This window comes from Mesoplodon bidens, assembly GCF_964165515.1.
Source record: "Mesoplodon bidens genome assembly, chromosome: 7".
Lineage (NCBI taxonomy): Eukaryota > Metazoa > Chordata > Mammalia > Artiodactyla > Ziphiidae > Mesoplodon > Mesoplodon bidens.
The window spans coordinates 90612636-90629647 of NC_138164.1; the positions used below are offsets into that span (position 1 = coordinate 90612636).

General features: G+C 38.9%; 1 protein-coding gene and 1 pseudogene across 3 annotated transcripts in view; one reads left to right on the forward strand and one right to left on the reverse strand.

The window, feature by feature from the left end:
* Positions 1 to 17012, forward strand: part of QSER1 (glutamine and serine rich 1) — a 78604-nt gene that overhangs the window by 7427 nt on the left and 54165 nt on the right. The window lies entirely within an intron of this gene.
* LOC308619898 (large ribosomal subunit protein eL20-like) lies at positions 13382 to 14382 on the reverse strand (annotated as a pseudogene). The gene has a single exon. The product of its transcript is annotated as a large ribosomal subunit protein eL20-like (transcript).

Here is a 17012-nt window from a genome sequence, read left to right on the forward strand (position 1 = left end):
GAAAGGAGGGAGCTTTTTTGAAGATTAAATGAGAACCCAGAAAAGTGTTTAGAATGGTGGCTAGCATATAGAATAGCGTATAGACTATTAGCAATATTGGGACTTCCCTGGTGGCGCAGTGGTTAAGAATCCACCTGCCAATGCAGGGGACATGGGTTCGAGCCCTGGTCCTGGAAGATCCACATGCCGCGGAGCAGCTGAGCCCTCGTGCCACAACTACTGAGCCTGTGCTCTAGAGCCCACGAGCCACAACTACTGAAGCCTGCACACCTAGTGCCCGTGCTCCACAACAAGAGAAGCCACTGCAGTGAGAAGCCCGCGCACTGCAATGAAGAGTAGCCCCCACTTGTTGCAACTAGAGAAAGCCGGCGCGCAGCAATGAAGACCCAATGCAGCCAAAAATTTAAATTAATTAATTAATTTTTAAAAATAGAATATTAGCGATATTGTCAGCACTTAGAACAATGTCTGGCACATTGTAAGTGCCTGTTAAGCATTCAGTGAATGAATGAAATAACTATAGTACTAGGCAGAACATTTGTTTCTTTTTAAGAAGTATGAAAATGTTTGGGGGCTTCAAAGGAAAAATTATAATCGAGTTCAAGGGGATCAAGGGAGCATTTTTCAGGTGTATTGCATACAAACTGATCTGAATTATTGTTAATGTTGAGTAAATGGAATAAAGTATTAGCAGAAAGAGGGAGCTTCCAAGAGCAGGTGTTCCGAAGAGGGAGGAAGTGGAATCTGCTGGACTAGTTAGGGCTGGTGCTTGAACTGGCACAGCATCACTTCTGTCGCAGTCTGCTGGTCAAAGCAGTCCTGGGCCTGGTGAAGAGTTATAGGAGGGAGACTACACAAAGGTGTGTTTCATTGGGGAGGTCACCAGGGTAATACTCTTGCACAGGGTATCAGTACTAGATTTTGGAGGGCTTTTGATGACAGGCCATGGAGTTCAGTCTCTACAGCTCAGTAGGGAGCTTTGAAATTCAGGTTTTTGAGAAGAATGATGATTATGATGACAACGATGATGATATTAGCAAGAAAAGTGTTTTAATAAAATTAATTTGGCAGTCAAGTACAGAATGGATTAAAATTGGCAGAGGTAGAAAACAGGACACCAAATGAGAGGCAGTTCATCAGACCAGCCAGGAGGGAGGTGGTATGAGGGTTCTCCAGAGAAGCACAGCCAATAGGGGATATATAATATAAATAGGTCTGCTCTCTGCAGCCTTGAAACCAGGGAAGCCTGTGGTGTAATTCAGTCTGAGTTCTAAGACTTGAGAACCAGGGGAGCTCATGATGTAAATCCTAGTCCAGGGGCAGGAGAAAATGAGATGAGGTGTCGCAGCTCAAACTGAGACAGGCAAAAGAGGACAGATTCCTCTAGCCTCTCCATGGATTGGATGGTGCTGGCCCACACTGGGGAGGGCAGTCTATTTTACTGACTTCACTGTTTCAAATGCTAACTCATCCAGAAACACTCTCACAGACACACCCGGAAACAGTGGTTAATCTGGGCTTCCCATGGGCAATCAAGGTGACACGTAAAATTAATCATCACAGAGGGGATAGGAGACTGGTGATAATGGTATAGAAAGGAAGGAGTGGATGTGAGAGACATTAAAGATCAAATTGCCTGAGATTGTTGACAAGGGTACATGTTAAAAAGTAAGAACAAGGGAAATATTGTTGACCTTTTTCTGGTGACTGGAGAATGATGCAGTGAAGAAAAATACCGAAAATGTTCACTCATTTTGGTCAACAGATATTCCACGTACCTCTTCTAGGCATTGGGGATTCAATGGTAGTTAAGATAGACAACATCTGTTGTTGTGGAGTTTACTTTCTTGCGGGGAGTGGGAGTCAGAAAGTAGACAAACAAGAAAATTTCCTGCTTGAAGAAGTAGCATTTCCCTGAAATGTGAGGAAAGAGCACGTGCAGATGTCCTAAGGCTGAAACAAGTCTGGTAATTCCCTTCTCTGACACAATCTTACCCTAGACCAGTGGTTGTCAAATTTAAGAGTCCTTCAGAATCACCCAGAAGGCTTGTTGAAACACAGGTTGCTGGGTCTAACTCCAGAGTTGCTGAATTAGTAGGTCTGAGGCGGAGCCCAATAATTTGCATTTCTAACTAGTTCTTAGGTGATGCTAATGCTGTTTGTCATCTTATCACCCTCTTTTTGCCATTTTTGTCTCTGCTTAAAAAATTATCTCTTCATAAAGGTCTTCCCTTACTGCCAAATCTAAGTAGCCCCACCAAGTTTTCTTTTATAACACTTGTATAGTCTTTAAAGTATTTGTCCTCAGCCGACAAGACCAGAAAGGTGAATTTAGGGAGTCTGAATAGACATTTGTATAGAGACTACGGTGGAATCTCAGAGGTTAAGGTTTCTGGGAAGGAAGGGCAGAGGGCTGGGACCTGAGCCTTAGCTGTTAGTGATAACTAGCAGATCCTGAATGCCTACCATGTGCCAGGCACTGGTCTAATATTACATGCGTTATCTCATTGAATTCTCACAACTCTGTGAGATGGGTAGTGTTGTTAGCCAGTTCACAGACAAGGAAACTGAAACCGAGAGCTGTTACATGTTCAAGGTCACTGCTAGTCAGTGACAGAGGCAGGATTTGAACCCATGAAGTGTGACTTCCGAGACTGTTAGTCAGTGTCCTGGCTCTCGGGGAAAACTTTTGGCTGTGGGGATTTAGAATGAAGTAGAATTGGCAGATGAAAAAAGTCAAAGGCATTCGTGATGGGAGACTTTTTTTTTTTTTTTTTTTTTTTTTGCGGTACACTGGCCTCTCTCGCCGCGGAGCACAGGCTCCGGACGCGCAGGCCCAGCGGCCACGGCCCTCGGGCCCAGCCGCTCCACGGCATGCGGGATCCTCCCGGACCAGGGCATGAACCCGCGTCCCCTGCATCGGCAGGCGGACTCTCAACCACTGCGCCACCAGGGAAGCCCCGTGATGGGAGACTTTTAAGAAGGGTGTTGGGGGGAAGAAAGATGTTGGGTCTCTTGGGTGTTAATGTTTGTGCTGGAAGGTTGTACTTTCTCAATTACTTTAAAAATTAGAATTATTTTCCCAGATCATACTTTGACTAAAAGTTTTTGGAGAAAACTTGGGAACATCGGCTTACACCAGTTTGAATGTTTGCCATAAGGTATGGGAGTTTTAGAGATGTTTCCTGAGCACCTCTCATATTAAACACTGCTTTGGGAGCTTGGAATACATCAGCGAACAAAACCAAGATCCCTGCCCTGGTGGAATTTAAACTGGGTATGTGGAGTGAGACAGATGATAAATAATAAACATAACTTTGTGAATTATCTAGTATGTTGGTAGGTGATATGAGAAAACACAGGCTTATGAAGAATGGAAGGTGGATGGGGGAGGCATTGTAGATTTAAATAGGCTAATTGAAATAGTGATAGTTGAACAAAGATTTGATGGTGGTAATCTTCAGTAAGAGAATTTTTTTTTCCAGTGATTCAAATGAGACTGCAGGTTTTGTTTAAAAACATATTGCCTGCTCTTTTGCTAAACTTGCTTACAAAAAATCTTATTTCTTTGTTAACTGTTTATGCTTTGTTGCTGCTACTGCGGTTTTAAATTTTAGGAACATGCTAGATAACTTGTTACCAGGCTGCTACCAACACACAGTTTCTGAATTTTCACTTGGGCCAATCTAGCTAGGCCTTTTCCAGCCTGGGCCTTTTTGCAATCCGTTTTTCTTTTTGATCAGTAGTAAGTATTTCTTAATCATTGTGCAAGCTGTGTTAGAAAATGTGTGAAGATATTATGTGAAGAGGTAAATGGGAGGACATGGATCTGGTTTTAGCATATCCACTCATTTTTCTTTCATTTTTTTCTAGAATCATGACCACAGATTCTCCCTTGCCCTCTGTCTCTTTTATCTCTGAGTGAAACTTGCCATTTTTCCATTGTTTCTTGAACAGCAGCGGGAATGCTCTTATCTCTGGGTCTTTGAGCTATTTCCTCTACTAGGGCCACTCTTCCCCCTGATTATCTACATGGCTTTCTCCCTCACTGCGTTCAGTTCAAAATGTCACATTGTTAGAGAGGCCTCTCCTTAGTACCCCTGCCCCCATCAATACCCTGCTTTATCATTGTGTTGCCTAGTTCCCTGCTTTAAATTTCTTCATAGCACTTATCAGTCCTTGATATTAAATATTTCTTTACTCTTGTTTATTGTTGGTCCCCACCCATTAACCCTTGGATGTTTCTTAACAATCCAACTTGAGCTGCTTAGTCCTCCCTTCCCACCTTCCCCCTCCCCAATATATCTGTCACATGATAGTCTTCAATAGATACTGATTTTAATAAAGAATATATTTAATACTAGAGTATATTCTGCTTTGACTTAGTATCTAATATTTCAGAGTTTAAATTTGCCCTCCATAAGTTTACGGTTCTTTAGGGATCCTGAGCATGTAGCCTAACCTATGTTGGTAAGCCTGTAGGCATTTATGGGATATAACAGCATAAAATAAGGAAATTTTCATATGATTTAATGCCATCATTCTCATTACTGTGTGATCACTGATCTTATTTAAATAACTTGAGACCAGATTTGTCTGACCCAGTGAAGCTTGGCAAACACAAAAATGTGGATAAACTAAAGTACTTTTGCTTGGATCTGCTTAAATTAGATGGCTTAACATTTCAAAACATCTCTCATATTGAGCAAGCTGCAAAAATGAGTATTGATCTGGTAAAAACAGCTGATACTATCCCCACTTAAACAGACAGTAATCTATTGAAGTCAGAGTTTGATTTGGTATAGTGCCAAAATAAAAGTGAACCATTTGGAAGGACGGGATTTAAGTAGAACTGTGGCTGTACAAAAAACAAAAACTAGAGATGGTCTTTTGCTGTTAGTTAATATCTTTGTATTACTTTTTTCATTTTTAACAAGAGCAAGTTTGGGCTGAATATGATCCTCTTTAACTTCCTGGATTTTAATATGGCATAGAAGATGATGGTTCCAAACTTGCTATTAGCAGCTAATGTAGTATCAGCTAATTAACATTTATGTATTGCACACCTTTTTATGGACATTTTAGCATCCTCCTCCTAAAATATACTTTGGAATGAGTATGTCTGTTATTCACGCTTAATGGACTTATTTATTAAGAAATTTTAAGGTACTTCAGCTTGTAAATTATGGCACTTGAATGACATTTTATGAAATCTTCTTTAACTGTTGTTTCAAAATATATACCTTTTCTCTAATGTTCATTATAATTTCTTCCTCTGCATTGACCTTTGTTGTGGACCAACAACAAATCTAGAATACAAATTAGCCACTTAGAAGTTGATTTTCTCTACTACAAACAACAGCAACATTTTTATGATGGAAAATTTCAAAACAAACACATTTAGAGAGACTGGTATAATGAATCCCTATGTATCCTTTAGCCAGCTTCGACAGTTTCAGCACATGGTCAGTCTTGTTTCATATATGTCCCTAGCAGCTTTGGCTCCCTACTTTATATTTGCTTTGTTTTATTTCAAAGCAAATTTCATGCCATGTATGTGCCTCTTTCAACCATAGCATGTCTCTGAAAGATAAAGGCTTTAAAATTTATTTTATTTTATTTTATTTTTTCGGTACGCAGGCCTCTCCCGTTGCGGAGTACAGGCTCCGGACGCGCAGGCTCAGCGGCCATGGCTCACGGGCCCAGCCGCTCCACGGCATGTGGGATCTTCCCGGACCGGGGCACGAACCCGTGTCCCCTGCTTCGGCAGGCGGACTCTCAACCACTGCGCCACCAGGGAAGCCCCAACACGTAGGATATTTTAAGGCAATCTATAAATATTCTACCTGCTTTGGTATCTGAAGTCAGTCTTTTTCTAAAAAATATATATATATAATTTTTAAAAAATAAATTCCTTTATTTTTTGCCTGTGTTGGGTTTTTGTTGCTGGGCGCAGGCTTTCTCTAGTTGCGGCAAGCGGGGGCTACTCTTTATGGTGCACAGGCTTCTCATTGCCGTGGCTTCTCTTGTTGCAGAGCACGGGCTCTACGCACGTGGGCTTCAGTAGTTGTGGCACACGGGCTCAGTAGTTGTGGCTCGCCGGCTCTAGAGTGTAGGCTCAATAGTTGTAGTGCACAGGCTTAGTTGCTCTGCGGCATGTGGGATCTTCCCGGGCCAGGGTTCAAACCCATGTTCCCTGCTTTGGCAGGCGGATTCTTAACCACTGCGCCACCAGGGAAGTCCCTGAAGTCAATCTTAAAATAGTATAAATAATACAATACAATTACAATTGTATAAAATACTAGTGGTTTTATTATAAGTCTTTGGTTAATGGGCTTATGGATTTCTGGAAATTTCCTTAGGAAAGTCTTTTGAGCATCTGGAAATTTTCTGATTAATTTTTATTAAAATTTATAGGGAACACCTGAAACTAACACAACATTGTAAATCAACTATACTCCAACAAAAAAAAATTTTTTTTAAGTTTATAGGGGATATATAATGGAATATTACTCAGCCATAAAAAGGAATGAAATTGGGTCATTTGTAGAGATGTGGATGGACCTAGAGAATGTCATACAGAGTAAAGTAAGTCAGAAAGAGAAAAGCAAATATCATATAATAACGCATATTATGTGGAATCTAGAAAAATGGTATAGATGATCTTAGTTGTAAAGCAGAAATAGAGACACAGATGTAGAGAACAAATGTATGGATACCAAGGGGGAAAAGGGTGGGGTGGGAGGAATTGGGAGACTGGGATTGACACATACACATTATTGATACTATGTATAAAATGGACAGCTGATGGGAACATGCTGTATAGCACAGGGAACTCACCTAGTGCACTGTGGTAACATATAAGGGAGGGGATATCTATATGTGTATGGCTGATTCATTTTGTCGTGCAGTGGAGGCTAACACAACATTGTAAAGCAACCATACTCCAATAAAAATTAATTTTAAAAAATTTATAGGGAAAGAAGAAAAAGTACAATGAGTATCAAAATGAATATTAAGCTTTGGATTTTGATTCTCCTGAAAATCTTTTTCCTTCCTCTAAAGTGTTGTTTATTAAGTTCTTATATTAAACCAAAGATGTATAAATGTTTGTCTACAAAACTATTCACAAGTGTGAATTATTGTGATAAGTGTATATCTTTAGAAAGACTTCCTTACTTAATGCCAGAAATCCTAGACCATGTTAATATTAGTGAAGAAAATTGTGATGACTAAAAAGTCAGCTCTACTAGTTTCTCAAACAAGGAAGAAATTTAATTTGGTAAGGGAAAGACTAAGCCACAAACAATAAGATGCATTGAAGAAACCAAACTAAAATATTTCATAGCACCTATACATTTGAATCATGGAAATATGGACTCTATTGTGTATTGTAAGGAGTAACCAGCTATGTATTAATTCATTTTCAATAATCCCTTCATAGCCTGAAATGAGAGAGAAGCATCCAGGGCCCACGTGACCATTTTTGTCTACCTCTTAAATGAATGTTAATGCCTGGACATTACAGATAGTTAATACATTACTACAGCAGTTTAAAGCACAAAATAATTTGCTTTGACAGACGTATTTCTTTTAAAAGAAAAGTGTTCTAGAAAAATATTGGGGTTGGGAAAAATTGGACCTGAAATGTTTTCTTTGTTCAATGGAAAGGTCAGTAATACAGGTGATGACGGAAATAAAAAAGGAAGATGAGATGGAACTTTGGAATTGTGTCTAATCCAGGTCTTGGAGACTCTTGTTATCATGCATATAGCCAAGCATATGCCACATCACCAACACATTTCACTTATTTTCCGACAGAACAACAGACGGAAACTCTGAGTAGCATTGACTTTGGCATTGTCTTTCTTGGGCATCTGTTACAAATGCCAAAATCTCTCTCTCTTTGTTGTGGATAATGTTTGGAACTGGTAGATTGGTTTTTGAATATTGAATATTTTGAATATTGAATATTTCCTGCTCCACTAGGCAGGAAATACCATACTACTCATTTCACCTTGTTAGTGAAAACAAAAACACCTTCTTTTTAATAAACTTAAATGTATCGTTTACACAAAATGAAGTAGGATTTTTTTATAAAGATCATTAATGATGTATATAAAATTAAAATACATTTACTTATCTCAAGAAATCATACTTGATTTAACAGTAACTTGTTGGTACAAAATACCAGTTGTACCTCCTTTATACGATTATCAGTTGGGGGCCTGCGTGAAACGTAATTTCTCTTAGATGATTCATTTGCAGTTACTTTGGTGAAGGGCTCAGTATTATGGTTGGGAGCAGAGTTAAGGGAACCAAAAGGGGATATTGAGACACCGAGTGAGTAGCAGCAGTGTGAAGCCACTTCTGGGCCTGGAAGGGCCACTTCTGGGCACCAGTTATTGGAGCCCAGAAGGAACTGTAGTTGTGTAGAGATGCAGCATGGCTGGAACCGTGGCTGTGATACAGGGAGGGAATGGACAGATAATACTCAGGCTCCTCTCTTCTGCCTTCTGATCTCCTGCAGAACCTACCCGTAATGGCCCCTGAAGCGCCAAGGTGATGCAGTATATAGAAGTTACCTGTGCTGTGAGGTAGTCTTTAAGAAAAGAAAAATGAAGGCCCAAAGAAGCTGTAAGTTGCTGAGGTCCCATTAGAGATAGTGATTCCAGGCCATTTGACTCCTCCAGCACTTTTTAAAAATTAACAGCTTTATTGAGATTTAATTTACATACCATAAAATTCTCCTGTATTAAGTGTACAATTCAATAATTTTTAGTATGTTTATGTCACCACAGTGTCACCGCAGTCTAATCTTCAAACATTTTCATTCCCCCCGAAAGAAACCTCATTCCCCATTCTCCCTAGGTAACCATTAATCCATTTTCTGTCTCTAGATTTGCCTTTCCTGGACATTTAATATAAATGGAATCAAAAAATGTGTTTGGCTTCTTTGCCTAAGCGTAACGTTTTTGAGATTTATCCATGTTGTAGCATGTATCAGTACTTATAGATACTTACAATGGAATAATATTCCATTGTTTAGATATAGCTCATTTGTTTATCTGTTAACTAGTTGATGGATGTTTGGGTTGTTTTCACTGTTTGGTTCTTGTGCATAATGCTGCTGTGAACATTTTCATAAAAGTATTTAAATGAAAACGTTTCACTTTCCTTGGGCACCTACCTAAGAGTAGAATTGTTGGGTCATATGATAATGGTGTTTAACGTTTTGAGGAACTGCCAGACTTTTCTAAAGTGACTGTATCATTTTATTTTACATTCCTACCAGCAGTGTATGAGCATTCTAGTTTCTCCACATCCTTGTCAACACTTGTGATTATAGCCTTTTTTTTTTTTTTTTTAACTATAGCCATTAATCTCCTGAAAGGTTCGCTATTTTTAACACAGAGTTGTCTCTTCTCACATGATATTCTGCAGTCGGGTTCAGGAGAAGAGAGGTATCTTTTACCATCGACAACTTTATTATTTTCACTGTTTTTTAAACTACAGGACATCACAGTGGAATTACTCAGCAGTTGGTAGCCAAGTTCATTAAGCTCTACATCCCTTAACACTTGCTTTTAAAGCAATTTTTAGTAAAACTTGGAGCTACTTACATAGTAATACTTGTATGAAAGGGCTGTTATGACAATGAAAGGCTTATTTGAGTTTAAGATTCCCTTTGCTTTCAATTTTAGTTTGGGAACTGAGGGTAAGTTTTGTAGCACATAGCAGCTAGAGTTACCTTTTAAAAATGTATTTAGTCACTCCCTTGGTTAAAAATCCTTCAATTGTTTTCCATTGCGCATGGAATAGAATCCAGACTCCTTACTGTATCCCCATAGGTTTTTCATGTTTGCCCCTTGCCTACTACTTTACAGGTGAATGGGCCTCCTGCCACTCTCCCCTTCCCTCAGTACACTTGAAGCATGTTAGTCTTCTTTCAGCTGCTCTATACAGCAAGCTTTCCAACCTCAGGCCATGCATAACTCTTTCCTCTCCTCTTCCTGTGGTTTGGCACAGGGTTGGCTTAATATCCCCTTTCCATGGAGACTTTTGCTGACTGCTGTGTCTTCCAAAAGTAATGTCTCAATCGCTTCTGCCCTCAGCCCCATTTCTCAGGGAGGACACTCTTTTGGCAATTTCATGACTTCACAAATAACCCAACTGGTAATGATACCCAATTTTTAATTTCCAGCTCTAAGTGGTAATGTTCACTAGCCCTCTTTTGAGTATTTCCCACTTTATCTGTTATGAACACCTTTTAAGAGTTCTCAAATGTCTATAACTATTGCCACTGTTCGGTCCTTATAATTTTTTACCTGGATTTCTGCAGTAGGATCTTGGCCTTCCAACTTTTAGGCTTGCTCTTCTTCACAGTGCTTATCAGATTATCCTTCTAAGAGTGATTCTCTCCTCTTGGTATATGGCAGAATTGCTTTCAGAGCTTCTTCAAAGTGACTTACAGGGTCCCATCTTAGAATTACTAATAAAGAACTTTTGAAAGTGAGAACTGGGAGTGTATAGTTTGAAAAAACCCGCCAGATGATGCTGATGAGCACCTCTGGTTAAAAACCATTCTTTTAAAATACAAATTTAATCATTTAACACTGATTAAAATTCTTTAGAGGCTCTTGATTCCCTTGAAGATAAATGTGATTTTGTCATATAATTTTCTATAATCTGGGTCCTGTCTGACTCATAGCCCCATCCCTAGTACACCCATGCAGAGTTACTGAAAGGTCTACTAATGTACCATCTTATTTACATTTCTAGGTCTTTACATATGGTATTATCTCTTCCTGAAATAATCTTTTTCTTTCCTTGAATACTTTCCCCTCTTTCTTTCAGTACTCAGCTGCATTTCCTAGAGGTAAGCCTCTTATACTATGTAATGTTTGTTTGTTTACTTATGCCTTTTTACTTCTGTGCCTTCTAGTGCCTAGCATAATGCTTGGCAGTCAGTAAATGTCAGTTGTATAAATTCAGACCTCACCTTTAGGTGCAGTAGTAATAGCATTGATTGAACATTATGAGCCAAACATAGTACTGCGCTAAATGCTATATATATATATGCCTTATTGTTTACTCTCACAACTTTATGAATGTGCATGTTACTATTCACCATATTTTACAGTTGAGGAAACTGAGACATACAGAGACTATGTGGTTAGCCTCAAGTGGCAGAATTTGTAAAGTACAGAGCTGGATTTGAATCCTGTGGCTTATTTGCAAAGCTTGTGTGTGTTTTTTTTTTTTTTTTTTAACAGCTGTTACATAGTTGTTTCATGGTTCATTAGTTTATTTTTTCAAACTCACAATAAATAATTCCTTAATAAGGGCTGATTCTTCTTATGCTTCGGGTTTTTTTTTTTTTTAAATCCTCAGACTACAATACATGCAAAGTTACATACATGCAAAGTTAATTCAGTGAACTTGGTGTTATCACTGTACTGATTTTGAAGACAGATTTTATACTGAAGAATACTGTGTGATAGATGAAGTAAAAATATTTAGCTTAACTCAGAATATTAGAAATATGCAGAACATTAGGCTTCATAAAAAGGAAAACTAGGACACCCTGTGCTTTGCTGAAAGTCTTAAAGTACGTAATTTGCAGAATCAGGACTGGAATCTGGGCCTCCTAACTTCCAATCCAGGGTTATCTTTCTCAACTCTGAAAAGTTGATAATACCCTAAGACTAAAGCAATATTTTCCAAATTCAAAGAAAATTCTGTTTTTATTATATTAGAATATATATTTTTTCAGTGACCCAAGTTCTTCAACAGAGAAAATAATATGACTACTTAAGGCAAAATCATTCAGTCCTGGGTAACTTATTACTTGTGTGCAAGTACTGGCTTGTTTACCTGGGATTTAACATATTTCATGGAATTTTTGCTGATTGATTTTAAAACTTGGAATGTGTTTTATTTCTTAAGTATTATGGACATAAGAGTATGCTACCCAAGGAGAAGATCTGTACATGTTATTAAGATCTGGATATAAACCATAAGACATCTTATTCTTAGTAATACACTCAAAGCATTTTTTTCTTATGATCATATGCTATCTTCACTGCACAAATTTGCCATTTTAGATGAGATTTTTGTCACAGCTTTCTCATCTGCCTTAAAACTTAATTTTCTTTGTTAAACATACTAGATTAAAATTAGGAAACAGGCTTATGGAAAGAATGTCATACTTAGAGAAGGTAGAGAGTGGTAACTGAATAATCTCTTTTGGTTTGTTTTAATTTTGAGGAAAACGTCAGTTTTTAAATTTGGAATTTAAGTAACAGCAACTGAAGGAAAATGTTACTTCCCCCTGCAAAATTCTGACCGTTCTTATCCTCAAGATTAAGTCTGTACCCGACTTTGAAAGTATGGGGAGGGGATGGAAGATGGAAGTTTTGTGCTTGGTTGGGAATCTGAAGATTGACACAACTGTCACTGTTAACCCTTGGCTCCTTCCTCTTCCCTAGACCTTAGCTCCTGTAGTGCTTGGAGTATGTAGGGGTAGTAAAAGTCCTCTTTCTCACCCTACCACCCATCCAGGCCTTGGGGGCTAGAAAGGGCTATACTACATTAGGTACTATTATATTAAATAAATGTACATTTATTCAAAGGAGCTCATATTTAGGTAAAGGAATTAGAAACAAAGACCATGCTTTGAGGCCTTTTTTTTTTCCAGGATAAATTTTTATTTTCTTAAGCTGGCTTTTGTTTGAAAAAAATAAACAACTTCAAGCCAGTGACCATCAGATTATTTTGAAACTTATTTTAAAACTATAAAAAAATATATATATATTTGAAACTTGTTTTAAAACCTTAAAAATATTATATACAGATTAACAAAAAAAGAATCCTTATTATATGGTATATGGAGATGGGCCAACCACAGGAGGGAGATTGAATACATACATGACAGCAAGCCTATCTGTAACCACCTTCTTGTTTGATGATGTTGCACACTTCATGAAAAATTACCCATAATCACTAAGTTTGGATGATTATAACTTTTATTGAGCTATAGTTCACAAATCATATAATTCACTATTTTATTTTATTTTTATTTTTTAAAATTATGCTGTTTGCGAATGAAGACTGTTTTGTTTTTGGCCGTGCCGCATGGCTTATGGGATTTTAGTTCCCCAACCAGGGATCGAACCTGGGCGCTCGGCAGTGAGAACACGGAGTCCTAACCACTGGACCACCAGGGAATTCCCATAATTCACTATTTTAAAATGTACAGTTCAGTAGTAGTTACATGAGACTGTGTAACCATCACCACTATCTAGTTCTAGAACATTTTCCATCACCTCTGAAGGAAACACATGCTCATAAGCAGTCTTTTCCTATTCTCCCCTTTCCCTAAACCCTGGCAACCACAGTATCTACTTTGTGTCTCCAGGGATTTGATCATTTAGTACATTTCATAGAAATAGGATCATACTATATGTGGACTTTTGTATTTGGCTTCTTTCACTTAGCATAGTGTTTTCAAGGTTCATCCATGTTGTAGCATGTATTAGTATTTCATTTTTTTATGGCTGAGTAATATTCCATTGTATGGCTGTATCACATTTTACTTATCCATTTATTGTTGGACATTTGGATTGTTTCTGCCTTTTGACTGTCATGAATAATGCTGCTGTGAACATTTATGTACGAGTTTTTGTGTGAACATATATGTATTTCCAGTTCCCTTGAGTATATATACCTAGAAATGGGACTGCTAGGGCCTATGGTGACTATGGTTAATTTTTTGAGGGAAGCATGGACTTTTTTTTTTTTTCTTCTGGTTTTCCCAATGAGTTTTATGTGGGCAGACCTGGGGATGGGGAGGGTCTGCATTTAAAAGCAGGTGTTGGGCCTCTTGGTGATGAAGTGTGGCTTGTGCTGGTGACAGAGGACCTGGTGGGGCAGTGGGAACTTGATCTTGGAGTCGTGGAACTGCTCGGCTGCTGCTCAGCGGCACTTGCTGGCTGCGATCTCCTCTACCTCCATGATCTGGATCTATTGGGCCCGGGCAAGGTGCTGGGTGCCCATGTCTCGGTAGCACTGGGTGATGGTGCCGGCTGCGGTTAGGTCCCGGTACTGCCGGTACATGTTGTGGGGGCCTCTGCGGGAGTCACAGTGCAGCCAGATGCGGAAGTTCTTCAGCCTTGGGAGATTTCTTGAACACCTGTCCACAGTAGACAGTTTCCCCTGAAGACTTCTTCATCTTCTTCAGCTGAGACACAAAGTACCAGAAGCGGGACTTGGCAGCATGATTAGGTGCAAAGATTTGCATGCGACAGAGGGGTGGTGTGGGCCGTTTGGCGGGCAGCGCCCCACCACTTTGTACTCTCGAAGTGTGCCCAAGGCCTTCATGGTGCTCCATCTGCGCTCGCCGCCACCCTCGAAAAGGCGGGAAGCATGGCATTTTAATTGGTTTTTAAAAGTTCATTGAACTGCTGTTTCACTCACAGCTAATTTTTATATCACGTGTAATCTTTATCCCATTGTGCTTTACATATAAGTTGTTTTTTTAAAAAAAAATCCAATTTATTTATTTATTTTTATTATTATTTTTTGTGGTACGCGGGCCTCTCACTGTTGTGGCCTCTCCCGTTTCGGAGCACAGGCTCCGGACGCGCAGGCTCAGCAGCCATGGCTCACGGGCCTAGCTGCTCCGCGGCATGTGGGATCTTCCTGGACCCGGGCACGAACCTGTGTCCCCTGCATCGGCAGGCGGACTCTCAACCACTGTGCCACCAGGGAAGCCCAGTCCAATTTTTTTATATATAGTTATTGAGAGGGTATTTATCTGTATTGCTCCCTCTATGACGTATGGTGTAGAACGTTCTTAATTTGGGCTTCAATAATTAAATCCATTGAATAGTGGCCCAGTTAGATCTCTACTTTATATTGAAAACTCTCGTACAATGCCTAAAATTGATAGAAGTCTCCAGGTATTCAGTTTTCTAGAAAGGGCTGACCTACTAGCTTGATCCTTCATTTTTTTATTTCCCAGTTCTTATCAGGATGTCTGGCAATCAGGTTAGGTACTCAGTACATATTTGCTTGAGAGGTGATTGAGCTGTAACTTAAAGGTGATTTCTCTTCTGAAACTGAACATAAACTGTAATTATTTATGAGTATCTACAATGTGCCAGATACTATTGGGTTGCCCAAAAAGTTCGTTCGGTGTTTTCCGTAAGACGGCTCTAGTAGCGCTTAGTTGTCTTCAACTTCATTTGAAACAATTTTGTTCGATTGTATTGTGACAGCTGTCATGTCAGCGTGCATTAAAAAAAAAAACTTATCAAAATTGGTAAATTTTTGTGTAGCCATTTTAATATTGAATATGGAAGAAAAAAGGCAACATTTTCGGCATATTATGCTTTATTATTTCAAGAAAGGTAAAAACGCAACTGAAATGCAAAAAAAGATTTGTGCAGTCTATGGAGAAGGTGCTGTGACTGATTGAATGTGTCAAAAGTGGTTTGTGATGTTTCATGCTGGAGATTTCTCGCTGGACAATGCTTCACGGTCAGGTAGACCAGTTGAAGTTGATAGCCATCAAATCGGGACATTAATTGAGAACAATCAACGTTATACCATGTGGGAGGTAGCCGACATACTCAAAATATCCAAATCAAGCATTGAAAATCATTTGCACCAGCTTGGTTACGTTAATTGCTTTGATGTTTGGGTTCCACACAAGTTAAGCGAGAGTAACCTTCTTGACCGTATTTCCACATGCGATTCTCTACTTAAATGTAACGAAAACATTCTGTTTTTAAAACAAATTGTGATGGGGAATGAAAAGTGGATACTGTACAATAAAGTGGAACGAAGGAGATCGTGGGGCAAGTGAAATACACCACCAACAACCACACCAAAGGCTGGTCTTCATTCAAAGAAGGTGATGTTGTGTACATGGGGGGATTGGAAGGAAGTCCTCTGTTATGAGCTCCTTCCAGAAAACAAAACGATTAATTCCAACAAGTACTTCTTCCATTTGACCAACTGAAAGCAACACTCTCGGAAAAGCGTCCAGGATTAGTCAACAGAAAACGCATAATCTTCCATGAAGATAACACAAGACTGCACGTTTCTTTGATGACCAGGCAAAAACTGTTACAGCTTGGCTGGGAAGTTCTGATTCATCAGACATATTCACCAGACATTGCACCTTTGCATTTCCATTTATTTCGGTCTTTACAAAATTCTCTTAATGGAAAAAATTTCAATTTTCTGGAAGACTGTAAAAGGCACTTGGAACAGTTCTTGCTCAAAAATATAAAAAGTTTTGAGAAGATGGAATTAATGAAGTTGCCTGAAAAATGGCAGAAAGTAGTGGAACAAAACAGTGAATACATTGTTCAGTAAAGTTCTTGGTGAAAATGGAAAATGTGCCTCTTTTTTAAGCTTAAAAACCGAAGGAACTTTTTGGCCAACCCAATATTTTGGGTGTTCGGGTTATAGCAGTGACGAAAGCAAAGACCCTGTCCTAATGGAGTTTTCATTTCAGTGGCTAATAGGCAAACTAGTAAATAATGTTGAATGTTTATTAGTGCTATGGAGAAAAATAAAGCAAGAAAAGAGGGTTAGGCAATGTGTAGAGAGGATAGAGGAAGGATGTTATTTTGTATCAGGTGGTCAGGGAAGTCTTCAGTGAGATGAAGTTTGAGCAGAGACCTGAGGGGAAATGAGGTGAACCAACTTAGTATGTTTGAGGAAAGAGCCAGGAGACCTGTGTGGCTGGAGTGGAAAATAGATAAAATTGGAGGTTTAAGGGGGCAGCAGTTAGGTCACTTAGTACATTGAGGATTATTGTAAGAACTTTGGCTTTTAATAGGGTGAGATGGGAAGCCATTGGAAGGATTTAAGCAGAAGAGTTTCATGATTTGGCTTTACTTTTTTTTTTTTTTTTTTAAAAACATAATTGACTTTATAACACTATGTTAGTTCCAGGTGCACAACATAGTGATTCAGTATTTCTGTACATTATGAAA